The sequence below is a fragment of the Rutidosis leptorrhynchoides genome, chromosome 7 (genome assembly GCF_046630445.1).
Source record: "Rutidosis leptorrhynchoides isolate AG116_Rl617_1_P2 chromosome 7, CSIRO_AGI_Rlap_v1, whole genome shotgun sequence".
Lineage (NCBI taxonomy): Eukaryota > Viridiplantae > Streptophyta > Magnoliopsida > Asterales > Asteraceae > Rutidosis > Rutidosis leptorrhynchoides.
The window spans coordinates 291,723,730-291,729,298 of record NC_092339.1 but is presented as its reverse complement, the minus strand read 5'-3'; positions in this window follow the sequence as shown (position 1 = coordinate 291,729,298).

The following is a 5,569-nucleotide window of genomic DNA, read 5'->3' as shown; positions in this document are numbered from 1 at the left end:
GAAACTTGGCAAAACGAACCAAAACCGAAGAAGAAGAAACAAGCGAGTCGGAATAATATAGTTGTATTCGTGTGGTGTAATATATGTAATATAGTGTGCTTATGCTTTATGATATATGTAAAAATTGCTTGTATTAATAAGTTTTTTTTTTTATGAATCTAACTCTTGTCTATTTTACAGTATAAAAACACAAAATGGATAGACAACCCAATATTTTAAGAGACCTACACGGAGACATGATTGATGAAATCTTGTCTAGAGTCGGTCAGAATTCTTCGGCACAACTATTTAAGGCGAGATCAGTTTGTAAGACATTCGAAGAACGTTCCAAGAATGCCTTGGTTTATAAAAGGCTTTTGTTCGAAAGATGGGGATATCACATTGGGAAATCCATAAGTTACGATGTGTTTACTTTGACGCATATATTGCGGGGAACCCAAATGCTATTTTACGCAATGGGTTAAGAAATTATTTTGACTCAATATATCCGAATATTGGACTTCGTGATTTAGAAAAAGCGGCTAACATGCAACATAAAGAAGCATGTTATGCTTACGGATTAGTAATGTTCGCTTCTCACCAAAGTGAGAACAAGAACATCGGGCTACAACTATTAAACAAAACGTTCCCACAAGTGACGGAGTCGGTAATTGGGGTAAGAAATGAGGTTTTTAGATTGTTACGGGACTGTTGGACATTACGTAACCCTCGTCCCTTTGACAACGTTACAACACGCTGTCTTATCAACGGCCATAACGGTTATGTTCCACAAGACCAAGGATGGGAAGTAATCCTAGTAAAACCAGAATGCATGACTTGTTTCTGGACGTATGAATTACGTGTCTTTATTGCCTTTGCTGAACGACTTGTGTACTAGCTAGAATTATCTTCACAACCATCTTGTATCAAATTTATTGTGTGCTATATTTCATGCTATATGTAAAATAAGCGGGATTGTAAGTTTGTAAAATATTGTGTAAAAGTTTGAACGCGAAATATTATTATAATCAGTTTTTCATATAGAATTGTAGTAGTTGAATTGTATATTAGCTACTAAGTATGAACTTAACGGGTAGGTACTACCCGAATTTAAACTTATAAAATGCTAATATGAAGAAAAAGCTTTTATAAATGAGTTCATATTATGCTACGAAATACTATTAACTACTCTTAATATTCTGTATGATTAACTTGTTCCATTTGACTATTTTGAAGGAAATGGCACCGACTACTCGACACACCGTGAATATGAATGAAGAGGAATTTCGTACTTTTCTAGCTTCAAACATAGCCGCAGTACAGACTGCGCTACATACCAACAATAACCTTGGATCTAGCAGTACAGGAAATCGTATAGGATGCACCTACAAAGAATTCACTGCCTGCAAACCTTTGGAATTTGATGGAACCGAAGGACCGATCGGATTGAAACGGTGGACCGAGAAGGTCGAATCGGTGTTTGCCATAAGTAAGTGTACTGAAGAGGACAAAGTGAAGTAAGCTACGCATACCTTCACAGGTTCTGCGTTAACATGGTGGAATACCTATCTAGAGCAAGTGGGACAAGACGATGCGTACGCACTACCGTGGTCAGCATTCAAGCACTTGATGAACGAGAAATACCGTCCCAGAACCGAGGTCAATAAGCTCAAGACAGAACTTAGAGGGTTACGAACCCAAGGATTTGATATTACCACGTACGAAAGACGATTCACAGAATTGTGCCTATTGTGTCCGGGAGCATTCGAAGATGAGGAAGAGAAGATCGACGCGTTTGTGAAAGGATTACCAGAAAGAATCCAAGAAGATATAAGTTCACACGAGCCCGCCTCCATACAACAGGCATGTAGAATGGCTCACAAACTAGTGAACCAGATTGAAGAAAGAATTAAAGAACAGACTGCTGAAGAAGCCAATGTGAAGCAAGTCAAAAGAAAGTGGGAGGAAAACGGTGATAAGAATCACCAATACAACAACAACAGCAATTACAACAATAATCGCAATAATTATCCCAACAATCGCAACATCAATCACAACTACAACAAACAGCCCAACAACAACAACAACAACAACAACAACAACAACAACAACAACAACAACAGCAACTACAACAATCATCCCAACAACAATAATAATCGCAACAACAACAACAATCAGAAGCAGCTATGCCAAAGGTGTGAAAAGTATCACTCGGGGTTCTGCACCAAATTTTGCAACAAGTGTAAAAGAAATGGTCATAGCGCGGCGAAGTGTGAGGTCTACGGACTAGGGGTTAATAGAACGAAAGGAACAAATGGTGTCGGAACGAGTAATGGCGGAGCAAGTAGTGTCGGAGCAAGTTATGCCATTGTAGTTTGTTATAAATGTGGAAAACCGGGCCACATTATTAGAAATTGCCCGAACCAGGAGAACACGAATGGACAAGGCCACGGAAGAGTTTTCAATATTAATGCGGCAGAGGCACAGGAAGACCCGGAGCTTGTTACGGGTACGTTTCTTATTGACAATAAATCTGCTTACGTTTTATTTGATTCGGGTGCGGATAGAAGCTATATTAGTAGAGATTTTTGTGCTAAATTAAGTTGTCCATTGACGCCTTTGGATAGTAAATTTTTACTTGAATTAGCAAATGGTAAATTAATTTCAGCAGATAATATATGTCGGAATCGAGAAATTAAACTGGTTAGCGAAACATTTAAGATTGATTTGATACCAGTAGAGTTAGGGAGTTTTGATGTGATAATCGGTATGGACTGGTTGAAAGAAGTGAAAGCAGAGATCGTTTGTTACAAAAATGCAATTCGCATTATACGAGAAAAAGGAAAATCCTTAATGGTGTACGGAGAAAAGGGCAACACGAAGCTACATCTTATTAGTAATTTGAAGGCACAAAAACTAATAAGAAAAGGTTGCTATGCTGTTCTAGCACATGTCGAGAAAGTACAAACTGAAGAAAAGAGCATCAATGATGTTCCCATTGCAAAAGAATTTCCCGATGTATTTCCGAAAGAATTACCGGGATTACCCCCACATCGATCCGTTGAATTTCAAATAGATCTTGTACCAGGAGCTGCACCAATAGCTCGTGCTCCTTACAGACTCGCACCCAGCGAGATAAAAGAACTGCAAAGCCAATTACAAGAACTTTTAGAGCGTGGTTTCATTCGACCAAGCACATCACCGTGGGGAGCTCCTGTTTTGTTTGTCAAGAAGAAAAATGGTACATTCAGGTTGTGTATCGACTACCGAGAGTTGAACAAACTTACCATCAAGAACCGCTACCCACTACCGAGAATCGACGACTTATTTGATCAACTACAAGGCTCGTCTGTTTATTCAAAGATTGACTTACATTCCGGGTATCATCAAATGCGGGTGAAAGAAGATGATATTCCAAAGACTGCTTTCAGAACACGTTACGGTCATTACAAGTTTATGGTCATGCCGTTTGGTTTAACTAATGCACCAGCTGTGTTCATGGACCTTATGAACCGAGTGTGTGGACCATACCTTGACAAGTTTATCATTGTTTTCATTGATGACATACTTATTTACTCAAAGAATGACCAAGAACACGGTGAACATTTGAGAAAGGTGTTAGAAGTATTGAGGAAGGAAGAATTGTATGCTAAGTTTTCAAAGTGTGCATTTTGGTTGGAAGAAGTTCAATTCCTCGGTCACATAGTGAACAAAGAAGGTATTAAGGTGGATCCGGCAAAGATAGAAACTGTTGAAAAGTGGGAAACTCCGAAAACTCCGAAACATATACGCCAGTTTTTAGGACTAGCTGGTTACTACAGAAGGTTCATCCAAGACTTTTCCAGAATAACAAAACCCTTGACTGCATTAACGCATAAAGGGAAGAAATTTGAATGGAATGATGAACAAGAGAAAGCGTTTCAGTTATTGAAGAAAAAGCTAATTACGGCAACTATATTGTCATTGTCTGAAGGGAATGATGATTTTGTGATTTATTGTGACGCATCAAAGCAAGGTCTCGGTTGTGTATTAATGCAACGAACGAAGGTGATTGCTTATGCGTCTAGACAATTGAAGATTCACGAACAAAATTATACGACGCATGATTTGGAATTAGGCGCGGTTGTTTTTGCATTAAAGACTTGGAGGCACTACTTATATGGGGTCAAAAGTATTATATATACCGACCACAAAAGTCTTCAACACATATTTAATCAGAAACAAATGAATATGAGGCAGCGTAGGTGGATTGAATTATTGAATGATTACGACTTTGAGATTCGTTACCACCCAGGGAAGGCAAATGTGGTAGCCGATGCCTTGAGCTGGAAGGACAGAGAACCCATTCGAGTAAAATCTATGAATATAATGATTCATAATAACCTTACTACTCAAATAAAGGAGGCGCAACAAGGAGTTTTAAAAGAGGGAAATTTAAAGGATGAAATACCCAAAGGATCGGAGAAGCATCTTAATATTTGGGAAGACGGAACCCGGTATAGGGCTGAAAGGATTTGGGTACCAAAATTTGGAGATATGAGAGAAATGGTACTTAGAGAAGCTTATAAAACCAGATACTCAATACATCCTGGAACGGGGAAGATGTACAAGGATCTCAAGAAACATTTTTGGTGGCTGGGTATGAAAGTCGATGTTGCTAAATACGTAGGAGAATGTTTGACGTGTTCTAAGGTCAAAGCTGAGCATCAGAAACCATCAGGTCTACTTCAACAACCCGAAATTCCAGAATGGAAATGGGAAAACATTACCATGGATTTCATCACTAAATTGCCAAGGACTGCAAGTGTTTTTGATACTATTTGGGTAATAGTTGATCGTCTCACCAAATCAGCACACTTCCTGCCAATAAGAGAAGATGACAAGATGGAGAAGTTAGCACGACTGTATTTGAAGGAAGTCGTCTCCAGACATGGAATACCAATCTCTATTATCTCTGATAGGGATGGCAGATTTATTTCAAGATTCTGGCAGACATTACAGCAAGCATTAGGAACTCGTCTAGACATGAGTACTGCCTATCATCCACAAACTGATGGGCAGAGCGAAAGGACGATACAAACGCTTGAAGACATGCTACGAGCATGTGTAATTGATTTCGGAAACAGTTGGGATCGACATCTACCGTTAGCAGAATTTTCCTACAACAACAGCTACCATTCAAGCATTGAGATGGCGCCGTTTGAAGCACTTTATGGTAGAAAGTGCAGGTCTCCAATTTGTTGGAGTGAAGTGGGGGATAGAAAGATTACGGGTCTGGAGATTATACAAGAAACTACCGAGAAGATCATCCAAATTCAACAACGGTTGAAAACCGCCCAAAGTCGACAAAAGAGCTACGCTGACATTAAAAGAAAAGATATAGAATTTGAAATTGGAGAGATGGTCATGCTTAAAGTTTCACCTTAGAAAGGCGTTGTTCGATTTGGTAAACGAGGGAAATTAAATCCAAGGTATATTGGACCATTCAAGATTATTGATCGTGTCGGACCAGTAGCTTACCGACTTGAGTTACCTCAACAACTCGTGGCTGTACATAACACTTTCCACGTCTCGAATTTGAAGAAATGTT